Consider the following 18,881-nt stretch of genomic DNA (forward strand, 5'->3'; position numbering starts at 1 on the left):
GAGAGGGAGGTGGAGGTGGCTATGGCGGACGTGACTGGGTTGAGGTGGTGGTTGTGGTGGTGTTTGGTGTGTGTGTGTGTGGTTGTTGAGGATGGAAGTGGTTTGGATGACTAGGATGATGGCGTGACTGGCTGGTGATGATGGTGGTAGTTGCAGGGGTGGGGGTTGGAATGGTTGTAGGGGGTGTTGGTAGTGATGGTGAACGTGACTGGCTTGTGGTAAAGGTGGTTGTGGTTCTTGGGGATGGTGGTGGTTGAGTAATAGTGGTGGGGGTAGCGGACGTAAAGGTGTTGTGGTTGTTGGGTGTGGTTGAGGGTTGGGGTGGTGGTGGTAGTTGGGAGTGGTGATGTGGTGGTGGGGGCGGTGGTGGTAGTGGTGATGGTGACGCTACAGTTGTCAGGGTTTATAGAGATGGTCGTGTGTGTGTGTGTGTGTGTGTGTGTGTGTGTGTGTGTGTACTCCTGTAATCAGCAAACTGCAGTCACTCGTTCGCTTGTTTCACCTCCCTGCTTCAGGCCTTCCTTCTCTCCCCTCCTCTCCCTCCCCGCTCCCTCGCCTGCCTGCCACCCTCTCCCCTCTCTTCCTCGCCTGCTCTCCCCTGCTCCTCGTATCCTAGGTGAGTGTTACCTTATTTGAGTCAATATATATAATGGTTTTTATTTGAGATTGAAGCTCCACACGTAATGAAAGGTAGTAATTTGTGGTTTTGAATGCTGTTATTGAACTATTTATGTAAACTTGCCATAGAAAACTAATTATTGGGAAATGTGTGTATATTTCAAAAATTTCATCTATATAATGACCTGTGTGATGTGACGTTAGAGAGAGAGAGAGAGAGAGAGAGAGAGAGAGAGAGAGAGAGAGAGAGAGAGAGAGAGAGAGAGAGAGGTTGACAACAAATGAGGCTATATTTTAACTTTCCTGACACTGTGATGATGAGAGTTATGTGATTGAGGTTGCAGTTCAGTAAGTTGAGAAGCTGAGCAGATAAGTACAAGTACACCACCTGTCTGTCTGTCCGTCTTTGTCAGTCAGTCAGTCAGTCTGTTGATGGAGGACTGGTGGAGAGCAATCTGTGTCTGTCTGTCCGTCTTTCAATCACTCAGTCAGTCAGTTAGTCAGTCAGTCTGTCTGTTGATGGAGGACTGATGGCGAGACTAATGTGTGCCTGTCTGTGTACGTGATGCTTCCCTCCGCTGTTTCATTACGTAGACAAAATACATGAACAGGAAATACTGGTTTTATTTATTAATGGACTGGTGTGGTGGCCGCAGCCTGTTCCCCTACTCGGCTGTTTGTCACGCCAGCAGTAGGAACATTTGTGATTCAAAGGTAGCGTGATATGAGTAGGCTTCAAAGAAAGTTTGAATCAAGTCCATATATACAATTTATTTACACCAACAAGAGTTCTCTTTAAGGGATAGTGTAGTAACGTGGTGGTGATTGGTCTCTGATTACTGGAGAGACTAACAATACGTCACTGTGTTTCGTATCAGTGAAACAGCGACATTACTTCACTTAGTTTTATAATTAGTTCAGTCTATGCACACACTAACGCTGCGACCCTCCGTCGGCCGTCAGGGCTCGCAGGACGCGGTCACTTTCAGCGATCGTCACTCCCTCTCTCCTCTCTCTGCCTCTGGAGGTGCTGCCGGCTAACATACAGCGGACGTACAGTAGACATAACATCAACATTTGGATCAGAACCACGTGGTCAGGATGGCGCCTGCTGTTGTGTTAGTTGGCGATATTTGTTCAGACAAACAACAGGGAAGTGTCCTGTGCTAAATAAACAAAGGACAACTTCCGTGATGTTTAACAGAGTCTGTTCCTGCCTGTCCTTACCTACCTATGGGTACAAGCCCTCTCTCATTTACTTTCACCGCCATTCCTCCCTCATCCCTTCCCATACGGTTCTCTTCCCCTCCCTTCCCCCCCACCCTCTCTCTCTCTCTCTCTCTCTCTCTCTCTCTCTCTCTCTCTCTCTCTCTGCAGACGAGTGGAGTTGTGTTGTTTGGTCAGTTTTTCTAATGTGTGTGAAGTGGTTGGGGTGGGTGGCAGGAGCGTGGAGGGCGTCACGCTGGTAGTGTAGAAAAGAAAGCGAGAGAAAAGTAATGCGGTGCAGGTACTCAACAACTTTGTTGATCAAATTAGAAACTTTCTTGCTTTTCTTTTTTCCGGCGGCAATAACGAGTTATATTCCACGTCTTCTTGCGCTCTTTTCCGATACTTCTTTTCACGGAGTTATTCGTTTTCCTGTCCTTCTCTGGTAATGGCAGTGGGGGAGTCCCTAGCAGGCGTCTTGCCCATTATGTTTATGACTCACGTATAGCTGAGTGCGTGATGAGCGGGTAACTGTGTGAGGCCTTTATGACTGCAGCGAGAGGAGGTGGTGGTGGTGGTGGTGGTGGTAAAAAGTAAGATCATCATCATCAAAATCATCTTCATATTACTACTAACAATATTCCTCTAGTTTCATTTCCTTAACTAAATAACCACGCGACATATATTTTCTTTCATACATTTCCTGTTTTTTTTTTTTTTTCCTAACCATCATCATTTCAAATCTTTCCGTACCAGCGGCATGCTCGTACATTTATTCGTTTATTTATTTTTCTTCCTCGCGCGGTTCCCCTTCCCTCCCCTCACCACTTTTCTGTTCCCACGCTCGCTCCGCCGCTCGTTGTTTCGCCCCCTCCCCTTAATTATGTTATGCGTGAAATTGTAAGCGATTGTTCCGCGTTGATTTACTTTATTCCCCTTTGCTTGTGTTCGCTGCTCTCGCTTCGGGGTTCGGCGCGTTAACAGAACAAACCGAAGCCATGGTGAAAAAATATAAATGGAAGTTGAATGGAGTGAATAAAAAAGTGTGGGAAAATGAACAACTGGGTCTTTTATGGTGTGTAAGTGCGTTATAGTTGTGTGTGTGTGTGTGTGTGTTTTACCTTGCCTTTTTTTCTGTCCATTTTTCCTTTGAAGTTTGCTAATTTAAGTTTTTTTTTTATTCATCTTTTTTTTTTTTTGTTTTAAATTAAAATTATTTTATATATTTCTTTCTTTACACCTTTTTTTTTTATCTCATCTCATATTTTCACCCTTTTTTTTATTTATTCTCTCATTTTCTCTATTTATTCTCTCATTTTCATCCCACGCGTTCATTTTTCTTTTAATTTGTTTATTATCCTCTCTCTTCCTCTCTCATTTCCTACCTCCTCTCTCCCCCACTCTTTCTTTCTCTTCCTCTCCCAGCCTCCTTCCCTCTCCCCATTTATTAAGACGACACGACATTTTTTGCCTCTCCTCCAATAGTTCCCTTTAATAAACAACTTTCCCTGTGTTCCCATGACCCACTTTCCTCAACCCGCCTTCTTCTTTACCCACAAGTCTTCTCGCTTTATTCCCTCAGTCCTCCCGCCAACTCTCTTAAACGGCCACATATATCAGCTCTTAATTAAACATAGTAGCATCCTCCGACTCTCTCTCTCTCTCTCTCTCTCTCTCTCTCTCTCTCTCTCTCTCTCTCTCTCTCTCTCTCTCTCTCTCTCTCTCTCTCTCTCTCTCTCTCTCTCTCTCTCTCTCTCTCTCTCTCTCTCTCTCTCGCTTTCGCTCTCTGGTATTGTCTTCTTCCTTCCGATCTTGCTCCCTCCTCCTCCTCCTCCTCCTCCTCCTCCTCTGCCAGTTGGTAATCAAAGAAAACAATAAATCTCGTTATTGTTTACGTAAATGAAAAAAAAAAATGCACGGTTAGGTTATCTTGTTATCTTTAACCTCGTTCTTTGCAATGTAGGAGTGAACTCAAATAAACTGTACGTTCTCGCCACACCTTTAATTAACTGTCTCGAGGTCAGAACAGGAGGAAACAGGTGCGGCTGCTCACGTCTGGTCGTCATCAAGGTCAGCAAACTTGTGTAAACTTTGTGTTCCCTAGAATTGTGTTTAAAAGTTAGTGGAATTGGATTAAAAAAAATGATGAAAAGGTAAAAAAAAAAAAAAAAAAATTCATCCTTGCACACATTTTGCTAGGTACGTTTTAGGTATAGATATGTCTTAACTTTCTCTGGTGAAGTTTATTCCTTTCCTTTATATAATATTATGGGGGATGTCTTTTCTCTTTTTATCTCCAGTAGGGGAAAGGAAGGTACGATGGTCATTCGCTGTATTGTGAGTGGCATCTTATTTATTTATTTTTTTTTTTTTCATGTTTTCTCTTGGAGGGGAGAGGGAGATGAGAGAAGCACAGGCAGGAAAAGCATTCGTGTACTCTAATATCAGTTTGGTTGTATGATGCGTCGCTGTTTCTTTTTTCACTACAGATTCTATTAAAATACTTCATGGATTTTTTTTTTTTTTTTTCACCAAGCGTCACTTTTTCCCCAAGTTGTTATGCCGCTAACACGCTATGAAAATGAAGCCCCGTGTTTGCCGCCTCACTGTCCGGCATGGCGGCGTCCCGAGCCGGTGCTGCTGAATGAGTGGGTCGTGGGAGGAAAGAAAAGCAACACACGCCGTTACGAAGTCAAGTAGTTAGAAAGTTAAGACGACGCGCGACAAAATAAGAAAAAAAAAAAAGCCTTGCAAAGATGAAGAGAATGCAGACATGATGAGGAAAGCAGCCTGAACGAGACAAACTGAGTCTTTTTATTATCTTTTCTCTCTTTCTTTTGGTTCAACTCTTTTGTTTCAGAATGAAGAGTGAAGTTTCCTCTTATTCTGCGTCTAATTTGACATGCATGTGGAGGCGCTGGTTATCGGAGTGAGTGATATACTAAAAGTCGCCACTCAACATCAAGTACGAGCCAGTGGACAGGTATGCATGATTCAGACGTAAAGAAAGGCCAAGGTTCTTATGTGTACTAGTGCTGTCCTTCTAAATATAAGTGAATATCCCTGTTCTGCATGTGATGAAGAGCCCCTACAAGAACAAAGCAGCTGAATATTCAAGAAAACGGTGTCTGAGACGTGTATGGATAGTAAATGGAAAATGGCTTAAAAAAAATATAAGTTGAACGCACAAAAAAAAATCTACAGCAGTGGTAGCAGAAGAAGAACAAGAACAAGAAAAGAATAACAAGATTAAGAAAGTAACAAGAACAAGAACGAGGGGAAGAATGAACTGAATAGAAGCAACGTTTTCAAACAGCACATCATAAATAAAGCAGCAATACCGTAAAATGTCGCTGCAGCGTAAGCAGTATAAGCACACATCACATTACCAAGGCCAGACGAGGACAGGCAATTTTCGTTCCCCCACACAAAACAGAAAGGAAAGATGAGCAATGACCTCCTTTTACATTTCCCTATTTGAGTTTGTCGTACTGCTGTCATTAAGCGCCGCGTGCTCGGAACCCTCCCCTTTATGTGCCAGTGGTGTAGCGTAAACCACTCCCTCGAAAATCGAACGACCCCACCACTTTTGGATTGTAGTATTGGACGAAGGCAAAGTTTACATGTTAAACATCGTTGTACCTTCAGTGTCCCAATTACAATCACAAACAGACTGACGCAGGCCACACACACAGAGACATTCTGCCGCGGACAAACATGATCAGGTGCATTGGATGGTGGACACACACACACACACACACACACACACACACACACACACACACACACACACACACACACACACACACACACACACACACACACACGTAATACTACAAACGAAACTGTTCCTCTACCCTGCGCTGCGACCGTGAAGGCTGCGACGACTGATGAACTGGGAGAATGGAAGGGAAAGAATGCTACGCATTAAATAAAAAAAAAAACAATACCATTTAGAATAGAAAATCCTTATACCCTCTTTTTCCCATAACAGAAAAGACCGATTTTCCTTCCCTTGATATCGTGAAAACATGTCAAATTTACACTCTGAGAGACTATACGTAAACTGATACTCGTGTTTGTACGAGAGCTGGCAAGGAGCGAGGCGCGGGTAAGGGGCTGGAGCTTTGGCATGGGGAGTGAAGCAGGTGCAAGGAGGAAGCCTGGCGAGAACAAAGGGATGAAAGGTAAACGTGAGAATCAACTGAGTGCTTAAGAGGTGTGAAGAGAGAGCAGGAGGAGGTGATGGAGGTGGAGATGGAAAGAGGAAGGTAAAGATTGAAGATATAAATATTCCCCCTTCCTTTACTTTATTTTTTTTTAGTTTCTTTCTTTGTTTCACACCTTTCTTCCTTCCTACATCCATGCAGGTAGTCACTGTCGTACCTTTTCTTTACTCTTCTTTTTTTCTTTTCTTTCTTTTTCTTCATTCTTTATTTTCCTTTCATCTTTTTGTGTATATATATATATATATATATATATATATATATATATATATATATATATATATATATATATATATATATATATATATATATATATATATATATATATATATTAGTCTTTCTTCTTTCATTAACGCCTTATTTCCTTTCTTCCAATCCTACTTCTTTTTTCTTCTTCCCTTCCCCTCATCCTTTCTGTAACCATCTCTTTCATTTTTACTTTCCTTCTCTTTAATTCATGTCTCTCTTCATTTTATTGTTCCTTCGTACTTTTTTTTCATTCATTGATTCCTTCTATCCCTACTAGATTTATCCTTTAATCGCACTATATGTCCCTTCTTGCTATTCTTCTCCCTTTTCTTCTCAATACCTTTTTTTTTTTTTCCCTAGGCACCATTTCTCTCCCTCCAGTTCAATCATATGTTCTTTCCTTCTCATTTTCCTCCATTTCTTTCTGCCACCTTTCCTTCTCGTGCACCATTCCTTTCCTTCCTATCTTCCTGCCTTCCTCAGATCCTCTCTCCTTTCCCACACGCAACAGAGGGATGAGAAATTTCTGCAGGCAAGATTTAGAGGATTTCTGAGGACCTAGACTTGCGCAGCTGAATAAAATGGCAAATTATGTATATGTGCGTGCTTAGCCATTAATTTATGCCTGAGCAGTTACCTTCAAGGGACGTTGTCTTCCGAGCGCTGGTGGCCATGCGGGAGTTTAGCGTCATGATCAATCACAGCCAGACTAGAGACGCGGGAGGTGGAATTGTTACCGGTGAGAAAAGTGTAAGAGGCAGACCAGTAATTGTGAACGACTCTAGGTAGGAAAAAGGGAGTCCGTTGTGTAACTTAATCATTCACTCACTTATGTTAAGACTGTGAGATGTATGAAATGTAAATGCAAGTTCGATAATTTACTACAGTTGAGAAAATTTATTATGAAGGATCCCTGCGAAAAAAATAAATAAAATAAAATAAATAAATAAAAAGTCAGTAACCTTACCATTCACTCACATGAATGAAGACTTAGAGAGGCATGAAATTTAAATATGCACAAGTTCAATAGTTTACCACATCAGAAAGAAACCTTTGAAAACTGTACCATTCACTCAAATAAATTAAAACTTATAGAGGAGAGGTATAAAATATAAATGCAAGCTCAATAATAATAAAGAGATGTTTTACTTGAGGGCTTCTTAAGATAAATTGGAGGAAGAGGGGAGGAGAAGCAGGAGTGTGGCTTGGAGTGGAGAAGGAGACACACTGGAGGAGGGAAGAAGGGAGGGAGGAAGGAGGCGTGGAGGAGAAAGGTGGAAATTAAAGGCATTTTGAGGGTGGGAAGCGATATGACAACACTGGTCCTAAGAAAATGAAAACCGAAGGAGGAGGAGGAGGAGGAGGAGGAGAGACAAAAATATGAGAGGAAGAAGAAACGTTGACGGTGTTAGAGAAGAAAAAGAAGAAAAAGAAAAAGAAGAAGAAGAAGAAGAGGAGGAGGAAAAGGAGGAGAAGGAGGAGGAAGAAGAAAAGGAGGAGGAGGAGGAGGAGGAGGAGGAAGGAAGGAACATAAAAAAAACGAGAGAGAGAGAGAGAGAGAGAGAGAGAGAGAGAGAGAGAGAGAGAGAGAGAGAGAGAGAGAGAGAGAGAGAGAGAGAGGGGGGGGGGGGGGAGAGGAGAGAAACAGCAGCAGCAGGAGTTGAAGGAAACAAAGAAAAGACGGAGAAGAGGAGGAGGAGGAGGAGGAGGACGACAACGACGAAGAGAAAGAAGCAGACGAAGAAGATAAAAATAGAAGCAGAAGAGGCAAGGCAACAGCGGGAGGTGAAAGAGACATCCATGTTACTGTTTAATCCGATTTTATGAACCTACCGTAAAATAAATACACTCTCTGGACGTTTCCTCCTTTGCTTCCCGGGGGCAATTTGGAGGCTGTCGCAGGGAAGGCTGTTGTGGTGTATTGCCGGGCCGGACAGCTGGGTGGCGGTGAAGTGTCCGGCGCACGTGGGGATGCTACTCTATTGCTTGTTGGTGCCAGATCAGTTTTGTACTCCTGTTTGAAGAGGATCATCCCATTTGACGTGGAATTGCTGGAAAGAGAAGAAAGAGGAGGAGGAGAAGGAGGAGGGAGACTAAGAAAAAAGAAAAGGAAGAATGCAAGATACTAGCGAAACAAAATTTTAATATATTAGGGGCAGACAAATTCACATGTTGTTTATAGAAGAAGAACACGTGGAGGAAGAAGGGAAAGAGAGGCTAGAAAGGGGAAGAGAAAGAACACAATATACTAGAGAACTAGAAAAGAAATTAATGTAAATAATAATAATATATATATATAAAAAAAAAAGATCAAGAAAGTTCCCAACGTTGTCAATAGCAGTAATCGAAGAGAACAGTACCAACAGTTACAAAATGACCATGAGAACACTAGAAAAAAAAAAAGGTTCGAAAAAAAGGAAAGAACAGAACGTGCGCGTATGAAAACAAACGAAGAACAAGTGGCTGGCATGACGCAAGTGGCTAGTCACGGAATAACGCAACAATAACATCACACCTAGCAATCTCGTGGAGCTCGTTACGGCAACACACAGATCAAAACGCAGGTAGGAGTAATGAACTTACGTCAACCGGAACAGGAGACAGAAAAAAGGAGGTTGTAAAAATATTAACCTAACTCTTTCTATAAAATTATGAAATATGAACATCCTAAAGCAACGCCAGCGAAGTGAAAAGCCTTGTTCCCCAAAAAGTGACGCAAAATAGTTTCCGCCGTCATTAGTACACCTGCACCTCGCCGCACGTGTCGCCCGCAAGGAAGGTGAAAGGCGACACGCTCAGGGTGACACGCGCGGGAGTTTTTACGTAAGTAGATACCATTCACCATCCCAGAGAGAGAGAGAGAGAGAGAGAGAGAGAGAGAGAGAGAGAGAGAGAGAAGCGAACAGGGACAGAAAGATTAACAGACAGATAAACAGTAGAGACAAGATAACAATGTGAGATATCTTGAAATCTATGGAATACTACGTCTTCCTATATATATAACATTAGCTTGATTACTGAGAAGACAGTGACTAAATATAAATCAAAGTAGTAGCATGAGTGACAGAATCTATATGCGTCGTGAACTCTGTCATTACTCCATTGCTCTTTTTTTTTTTTTTTTTTATATGCTACAATTGTATAACTTTCCACATGACATACACTATTCATCTGACATTTTACAGCAACCACGAAACGGAATATTACGGTATACTTTCCCAGTCCTCGTTCTCGGCACTGACACCTTGATAACACAGTGAAGTATATTATTAGCTAAAGCCAAACTCCTTGAAAACCTCTCAGTGCAGACAAAGAAACCGCCAAGCTGACCATCCGTGTCCAGTGTGAGGGCAGTGATACAAATCAGTGCACAGAGGTGATTTTATTTACGTGTTGGTGTGAGAGTCAATTGTGGTGCAGGGATTGGTGGTGTTGTCTGCGTCATATTACAATTATCAGGAACAATACTACCGGAAGTTGAGGTGTTTCATCATTGGGGAAGCGTGAAACGTGACTATGCCTTCCTAACGCTTCATTTGGTGTGATAACGATGATTAGCACGAAATGTTCAGGATGTAATATAAGCTTCCATACAAATACTAGCTAGTCGCTTTCGAATACACACACAAACACACACACACACACACACACACACACACACACACACACACACACACACACACACACACACACACACGCGCACACACGTTTTTTTTATTCAGTAGAGGAGAGTTTATCATTAACTAATTCTTGTATCAGTGTACGTATATATATTTTTAGACTGAAGCATCCTAGTGGTGTTTTTTCTTGTGTCAACCCCTTATCTTCATCCCACTAGTTATGTCTCTGGTGAAGAATGCAAAGGAGAAAATCGAAAGGATACTGATTCTCTTGTACTCAACAATACCGAACAAAAATATATAAAAATCGCTATTTTTTTTTCTTACATAATTACCTGCACCCTAGTAATTGACGTGTGACATATAGCCTGGCTTTTATATGGACCAGTCTTTTTTTTATCTATTTTTCTGTTCCTCTTAGTATTTACGGATGGATGTCTGCCAGTATGAAGCCGTCATCTGATAATTAAATCATTCTCCCCGAAACTTCTTCACGCTGCTTCCCAAACTTGGACGGAGCGATATTAAAAGTTTCATCGCATTATCCCGCTTAGGTTGATTCCGTTATTAAGCGATACCGCAGCTTGTGCTCTTCAAGTCCAGTCCTGCTCGTAATTTTTCGCGTGATATATTTTGCCGCGACAACGAGTGTCCTACAGCGTGCCTTCAGGATAGCGGAGAAGTTTGCGTCCTTGTGTATTTCAGCAGATCACATTCACATTTTTCTGTATTAACTTTCACGTCTTCTGTATTAACTTTCACCGCTACAAGACACGTCATTCTTTAAGTAACCACTCCGGGATGTATCTTTTGTTCTGCAGCCACGTCTAAATACTTTACTGGCTAAATATTGGAAGGGCTATTCTTTTATTTATTTTTTTCTCGTAGATGTTTGAAATTATTTTAGGCAGTACTTTTTGTGCACTGAATTGTTGTATACCGCAGTAAATGTTTAAATTATTAAGTGCTGAAATTAAGCTGGTGTTGTTATTGTGTACGTGTATTCAGTGTGAGTTTGGATAAAATATGTATGGTTAGAATTATTCATGTTGCTGGAATACAGAATTGAGTTTATAGCAGGAATGTGGAATTATAGATATGGGTAGAATTACATGAGTGGATGAAATATACACAAAGGTGGAATTCACTCAGTTTTTTTCTGATATGCTAAGCAACGTAAAGTAATTTTGTTTTGTTTTTTCCACCGATTCATACAACCAAGATTACAATTATGGAAGTACTGACTGGCATAGTCTGTCACGATAAAAAGAAAAAAAAGAGTTCCCTGATAGATGGAAAGAAAACAAAGACAAAGAAAATTAAAAGAAAAAAAGAGAAAAAAAAAGTAGAATTAAGAAAAGGATGAGGAGAAAGACAAGAGGGAATAGAAATAGAAACTTAATACTGAACTATATGTAGTATTCAATTGACCTTTACTGATGTACAAAAGAGAAGGAGAAGAGCAGGGAGTAAAAATAGGAGCTTAATAATAGTGTATATGTTGTAGTACTGAACTGATCTTTACTCTTACTCAGCCTGCACTGTCCCCCCCCACCCACCACCCCCTTACCCCTTCAATGTGCATGGCCGACACTGACTGCAGCATAAGAAGTGTGTTAATCTCAGCTCACATGTCACCTTGTCCACTGGTGGCACTCGTGGAATGTTTAATGGTTTGCTTGGACATTTCGACAGAACTTCCCCAGGTTGCGTTTTCTTTGCTGCCCGGTGCGGGAATTAGATGTTTGTGGTGAGCAGGTGTTGATTTACAAGATTCGTTCTTCGTTGATACTGTCCTTCTTCTTCTGTTTCTCCTCCCTCTTTTTTTCCTTTTTGTCCTCCTCCTACTTTTCTTTTTCTATTTGTTTTCTTTCTTTTCTGCTTCTTTTCAATTTTGTTTTTGTTTTTTTCTTTTCTTTTTCCTCCTTTGTATTTTCCTCTTATTTCTACTCCCTCTTTTCTTCCTTCTCCTCGTCCTTCACTTCTTTTTCTATTTTTCTTTTTTTTCTTTTCTTGTCTTATTTTTCCTTCCTCTTTCTTCTTCTTTCTCATCTTCCTCCTCTGATTCCTGACAAGAAGCACATTGTATACCAGACGTCTCGAGATTCATGCATGACCCTGAGTTTTGTCAATAAATCGAAGAAGAAGAAATGTACTTCAGAATCTTATGAAATGTCTTACCGCTTCACCAAATCCACGAACAGAAACAACAATTTGCTCGATCCTGCGAAGCTCGATAAAAGAAAGTGTAAGAATAAGTTTTTTTTTTTGGGGGGGGCATGATGAAGTTGTGTATATATATTTTTTATAAGAATATGGATGTGTTGAAAATATCGATAGTTGTCATTTATAGTGGAATGCGAAGTAGATGAGTGAATGAAATAAGTACATATGTGTAGATAGAGAAGTCACTTGAATAGACAAATAGTTAAGTCACATGAACTAATCACACAATCCTGAATAAAAAAATAAAATTGTGTAAACGAGTAGATAACTCATAATAGATAAATAAATAGAATAGATATAGAAGTCAGATAAATAGAAGGATACCTAAATAAAAACAAACACAAATTAACGAAACAAAACAAAACAAAACAAAACAAGAAACAGTAAAAACCCTTCAAATTCCAACAGACGAAGGGCGAACACATGCACCACAGCTACACTCAGGCAATGACACCAATGACGCTTCACTAATCAAGATGCCAACACTCAAGAAGAACCAGTGGCCGTGACATTACCGACTCCTGACTAATACACTGGCGGCCCGCAACACGTGACACCTGACGGCCCTGCAGTGAGGGGCGGGGTGGGGAGAGTGGAAAGGCCTGGCGTGTGAGAGGGTGGAATCAATCTCTCTCTCTCTCTCTCTCTCTCTCTCTCTCTCTCTCTCTCTCTCTCTCTCTCTCTCTCTCTCTCTCTCTCTCTCTCTCTCTCTCTCTCTCTCTCTCTCTCTCTCTCTCTCTCTCTCTCTCTCTCTCTCTCTCTCTCTCTCCTCTCTCTCTCTCTCTCTCTCTCTCTCTCTCTCTCTCTCTCTCCTCGTACTTTTGTTGCCCCGCGCTCAACTTCGGTGCACCGCCACACAGACGCGGCTGAATTACAGAAGCGACATAAAATCCAATTCGAAATGAGACTTGTCAGTTGCTACCATGATACTGTCTACTTCTGGGACTCGCTATCTGTATGAGGTGCCCCGTCACACAAGTAAGCGGCTTTATTGGGGCAGGAGGACACAGGATAAAGAAGAAGAGGAGGAGGCCAGAGGGTACAAAGGAAAGAGAGAAATAGAGGGAGAGGGCAACAGTAGCAAGAGAGAGAGAGAGAGAGAGAAAAAAAAAGCACGTATATGTTATGCAATCCTCGTAAAGTGTTTTCATTATTCTTTTGGACAGGAGAGAGATAAAATTGAAGGTGTGAGGGGAAGGTTTAGAGCGTGGAGGAGGGAAGTGAAGGCAAGGGCCGTGGATGGAGCATAACGACCGAGGCAAGGACGAAAGTACAGTGAAAAGGGAACGTTGAGTCGACAGTGAAAAGTTTATTACGTGCTTTCTGTCTCTATAAAACGCTTGTAAAAATGGACTCTATACCCACCCACACACACACACACACACACACACACACACACACAGAGAGAGAGAGAGAGAGAGAGAGAGAGAGAGAGAGAGAGAGAGAGAGAGAGAGAGAGAGAGAGAGAGAGAGAGAGAGAGAGAGAGAGGTGGGGGAGGAGGTGGTAGTATATATACAATAGGTACGTTTTTATTCTTCATTTTTCCTTTTTTAAATTTTATGTTTCCTTCCCAGACGCCAAAATGTCAGACGTACCTGCATGACAGTCACTTTAATATTTCCTTCCTGCGAGCTTCGTGTCAATTTAGGGAAAAGTGTCTTAAACGCCACGGCTTTTCCTGCATGAGTGCTTGTAATATTAACGTTTACGGGGCTAAATGAAAACATGCTTGCACACGCACACGCACACACACACACACACACACACACACACACACACACACACACACACACACACACACACACACACACTGAATTCTAGACGAGGTGCAGGAAATACTTTCTCTCTTTCAATGTTATTTTTTTCCCTTCAGAGTGACGTGACGTGTACATAAAACCAACACGTTATCAGGAAAGGAAAAGTTATCTCCTTTTTCCTCCTCCTTTCCAGTCCCTTCTTTCCTACTGCTTTCGCTACCCACTTCTTTTTTTTTATTTCTTTTAATCCTTTTCCTGATCTTTTTTTGTGTGTGTAATCATTACATTATTCCTTTTTTTTTCTTTTATATCGTCATCAGATTCACAAATATTATGTTTAATTAATACATTAATTTCATCACTTTTTTCACTCCTTTCATCAACCACTTCTTTTTTTTTTTATTCTTTTAATCCTATACCTGACATTAATTTTCTTATGTAATCATTATATTTCTCCTCTTTATCTCGTCTCCTCATCGGATTCAAAGTCTCGAGTCTAGATGCATTAATTTCATCATTTTTCTCCTCCCCTCCTCAGACCTCGTCGAGAAGACACACACCTGGGCGTCTCCAGGATCCTTCTGACACACAGGTAAGCCCATGTGTCCATTACAAGTCGCTCACCTAAGGCTTACCTAAGATCTGCTCCCTGTCCCTCCCCCCTTCTCTCTTTTTGTATTATTCTTTGTATTAATTATCTCTTTGGCGTCGTCTGTGCCCTCTTAGTGTGTGTCTGTTCTCCTCATCCTCCTTTTTTTTTCCCCTCCTCAAGAGATAGTATGCAGCCATCCTTGAGGGCTGAGGAAGGGGAAGGAGTGAAAGGAAGTGAAGAAGAGGCACAAGAAGAGTAGGAAGCTTGTGCAGGGCGGAGAGGAGCAGGTTAGTGTGCAGGCTGGAGGAGCAGAGGCTTGTTAGATGAGATTACTGGGCGGAATGGGCGGCACGAGGGAGGTGCGTAATTACACCAACCAATAATTGCAAACGTAAACTTTCGGGTCGTGGCACCTGAATTACCGCCAATAATTATCTGGCGGCAGGCGATTCCCACACCCTGGCCTCTCATTTCACTATCCTTTCCATGTTCTTCCCGCTAATTCATTTCAGGCTTCTTCTAGTACGTGCAAGAGGCGGCGTGAAAGTATGTGTGTATCAATAATGCGAGAAAGGAAATGAATCATACGTGTTTATCTATCGTGACTGCATTCCAGAGCTTCAAAGACTCCACTCCAAGTGAATCATCTCATTCACTTTACGCTTCTAGAAACATGAAGCGTCTGTGTACCTATGAATACGAGAAAGAAGTGCAACATTTATCACTATATTCATGATGACTTCATTCCGGAGCTTCAACGATTCGACTTCAAGTGAGTCGGCTTCGCATTCCTCCAAAGCTCTGCAGCTTATGAATTGGGGTGGTGGAGACGTGTGGCATCACCGGTGGCTACTCCTGCAGGATGAAGCGTACACCGAGTCGCTGATATACAGAACAGCCAGCAAAGCTTTCTAACTGAACTGACCTCCAAGCAGTAATCGTTGCATGAATGAAAGGAGTCCTTAAATATTATGTAATAAACTTATTACTTACATAGTTGCCACGTGTCTCCACACGCTCTCTCTCTCTCTCTCTCTCTCTGAGCAACATGACGTGTCACATATTATAAGATGCGAAAACATATCTTATACTGAGTAAAAACCTTATATAAACATCTACAAAGGGAGAGAAGGAGACGGTGAAAAGAGAGGATTACGTGAAGGAGTGGGAGAAGGGGAGGGGAGGAGGCGAGGGGGAGGAAGACATTGGGGGAGGAGCACAAGATGGAAGCGCGGGAAAATTTATCCTCGACAAAGTGCTATGATTCATTGCCTTCTACATAATATATCGTGTGTACTTCACCAGTAAGGCTTACTGTGGTGCGCGAAGACCGTGTTTGCAGTGTGAGAGAGGATACAAAGGAGGCACAGCTGATATGTAAGCAGCTGATACAGTCATGGCGGGGGTGGCGGGGTAGGGAAGGGAATTTCCTGCTACAAGGGCAAGTCTAGTCACTTCATATAAACACTAACCTCCTTTTGTTGCAATGACCACGTGAGGTGTTGGGAGAAGCCAGTGCCAGCCTCAGTACTGAGTTGTGTTCGCTGTGTCAAGGGTTGTGATGTCTTCCTCAGCGCTTCCGCAATGCTCCTAGTGTCCTGAGGCGGCAGCAATCCCATGTTTACTTTTAGTTTGCTCTTCTCTCGTCCAGCAGCTCAACACACCTCTTCATCAGAGGCCACACAGTCACCATACCCACGCACTGCACGCCGCTGCATGCCCTGGCCCATGACGTCAAGTTTGCTGCTGGCGGAGTGATACACCTCCCTGACGGTGAGAAGGTGCCACCTCATCATTAATTTCCTGCATTATTTTAACCTTGTATGTAATTTTTTTTTTTAAGTCTTGATGGTTTGTGATGAAAGTTAGTGTTGTCATAGTATGATTTATGGTTTTAAAAGTAAAATGGATGTACGTATAGTTTAGCAACAGCACCAACGCCCCATCTTAACTATACTACCGCCCTCCGCCCCTTCCTCACTCCCTCCCTCCTCTCGGCTCTGCGCCTGTCCTTATGTAGTTTTCGTGGCCTTCGTGATGAAGTATAGAAGGTTTTGATAACATTACTCAAGGTTTTAATCATAATAGATCTCAGTACACTTTAAAAATCATTGTCTTTTTATGTATTGTTATGTAGAACTAGCGCTCCCTCCCTCTTTCTGTCCAACCCACTCTCCTTTCGTGTCTTCCACCGTGTCTCCCTTTCGTCCACCTTTCCACCACCACATATCCAGCCATCTCCGCACACCATAACGAATCTGACAACGGTATATCTGTGAGCAAGATTTTCTATTCACAGTAAAATGTTTTCTAAAGTCAGAGAATCCGTGAATCTACGCGCATTACATCCTGAATAGTTTAGTAGATACGTATTTGAGGGAAGTCTTTTTAAAATACATGTAATACTCAAGTGAATGTAGATGGACGAACCTTGAAAAATGTATATATTTGTAAGAAACTCGATATTAAACATTGATATAAGTTTGACTATTTCAAACTTAAAGAGGACGAACTCTGGTATCACTTGGGTTGGAAAGGCGAGTACTCAGCCGCCACCAGCGCCACCTCAGCCTCACTACAACTAAATTCGGGAGTTGGAAGCAATGCGTGAAGGAAAACTTCTATAACCATGTCGTGTTGCCCGCGTCATCTCCGCCACAGGTGTCTAAAGGGATGCCACTCAATGACCGAGAGGAGGATGTAACGAAATGTAAAGGCGGCGGCTAAACTCTGCAAAAATAATGTTCGCAACTTTTCGTCACGACGCACCGCCGGAGGAGCGTCTCAGAATTAAAAAGTTTAGGTATTAAAGTTCAAAAGTGGTGACGGGCGGTAGTCCCTCGCGACTGAGAGAGAGAGAGAGAGAGAGAGAGAGAGAGAGAGAGAGAGAGAGAGAGAGAGAGAGAGAGAGAGAGAGTGTGTGTGTGTGTGTGTGTCTACCTGCTGTCCACTTTCCTCCTCGTTACATTTCCAGTACAACACATCCAACCCACACCCGCCCGCGAAAAAAAAAAAAAAAACTTCAAAATGAGAATCCAATGGCTGTCACGTGTCCTGTCGGCCGGAAGTGCATTACCAGTACACCTTATATTACACTCACTTTCTGCCTGTCCGTCTGTCTGTTAGGCGGAGTTTCTGGTACTCTCTCCCCCTCTCTCTCCCTTCCCCTCTATCTCTCTACTAGCTTAACTTGAAGCTCCCCAAACAAGCGAGGCAGCGCTGGGCAAAGGAACACACAGGCTTCCAGCGTTACACAAGGCTGAGACAATAACATCCGCGAGCCTCGTGTGTGTACCTGAGGGAAGGGCGAGGCTCTGAGAGGCGAGGGGCGAGGAGGGACTACATGCAGATACAATTGCAAAACATCTATTAAGGATGTGCTGCTGTAGGAGAAGGGAATCTGGTACTGTTGTGTGTACATATAAAGAATGAAGAATGAACAGTGTGTGTGTGTGTGTGTGTGTGTGTGTGTGTGTGTGTGTGTGTGTGTGTGTGTGTGGACTATGCTGGAAGGGAAAGGCCTGCCCAGGGCTGTTGTTGTGTGCGCTGCTCCCTGTAGGCGTCCCTTCAATGGCCAAGAGACTGCGGTGACCTTTCCTTGAAGAATGATTGGTGTACAGAAGGAAGTGGACGCTGGAGTGCACGTGACAGGCGGCGGCGGAGGGAAGGCTGCACAAACAGTACATAACACAATCTATTCTTTCACATAAGAGCTGTGTCAAGGTGTACTTACATGGCGTATACAAGTTGGATAACACATACCAGTAGTGTATTATTATATTAGATTAGATAAGCACCAGTAACAGATCAATACACTTGTTATGAATGTTTCTATTCATATCTACTTTATATATACATATAGTTGCCCAATGTTCCCTCAAAGAGAGAGAGAGAGAGAGAGAGAGAGAGAGAGAGAGAGAGAGAGAGAGATAGAGAGAGAGAGAGAGTTGAATAGGCAAAGGTGTACATTTCAGTTAGAAAGAATGGAATGGAAATACAACCACATTTTTACAGCTCGTCACTGGGATAAAGGAATGAATGTAATAACAAGTAAATAAGTAAATAATATTACACGCTATGCTATTTTGAAAACATTTTTGGTTGAAATATTTGCCTCACCTCCTATGAAGCGGACTCACTTCATTCTCTATTACAGCATTTGCTTGTGACTCATTCCTCTCCAGCAACAGTACAGTAATTCTTCAGAAAGATATGCAAAATACATTGTCACTTAAGTTTTGAAACGAATGTCTCTCATTATCATTTGGTGATATTCTTTTCTTTTTCTAAGGACATTCATCAATATTAACTTTTCTATTATTTCAAAGCTTCTGTTAAATCTCCATAGATTCTAGTGATATACAGTATGATTTCGCTCATGTCGTG

At 42.2% G+C, this 18,881-nt stretch overlaps 1 protein-coding gene and 1 long non-coding RNA gene across 2 annotated transcripts in view; both read left to right on the plus strand.

The window, feature by feature from the left end:
- LOC135089941 (uncharacterized) overlaps positions 1–14,821 on the plus strand; it is a 15,601-nt gene extending 780 nt beyond the window's left edge. Inside the window, exons 1-3 of the long non-coding RNA XR_010261685.1 lie at positions 1–616; positions 14,442–14,495; positions 14,676–14,821. The exon at positions 1–616 is cut by the window's left edge and continues 780 nt beyond it. This is a non-coding gene — a long non-coding RNA (uncharacterized LOC135089941). The remainder of the gene's footprint in view (positions 617–14,441; positions 14,496–14,675) is intronic.
- LOC135089996 (uncharacterized) overlaps positions 1–18,881 on the plus strand; it is a 129,869-nt gene that overhangs the window by 77,896 nt on the left and 33,092 nt on the right. The gene's annotated exons all lie outside the window — the stretch shown is intronic.

The sequence above is a fragment of the Scylla paramamosain genome, chromosome 34 (assembly GCF_035594125.1).
Source record: "Scylla paramamosain isolate STU-SP2022 chromosome 34, ASM3559412v1, whole genome shotgun sequence".
Classification (NCBI taxonomy): domain Eukaryota; kingdom Metazoa; phylum Arthropoda; class Malacostraca; order Decapoda; family Portunidae; genus Scylla; species Scylla paramamosain.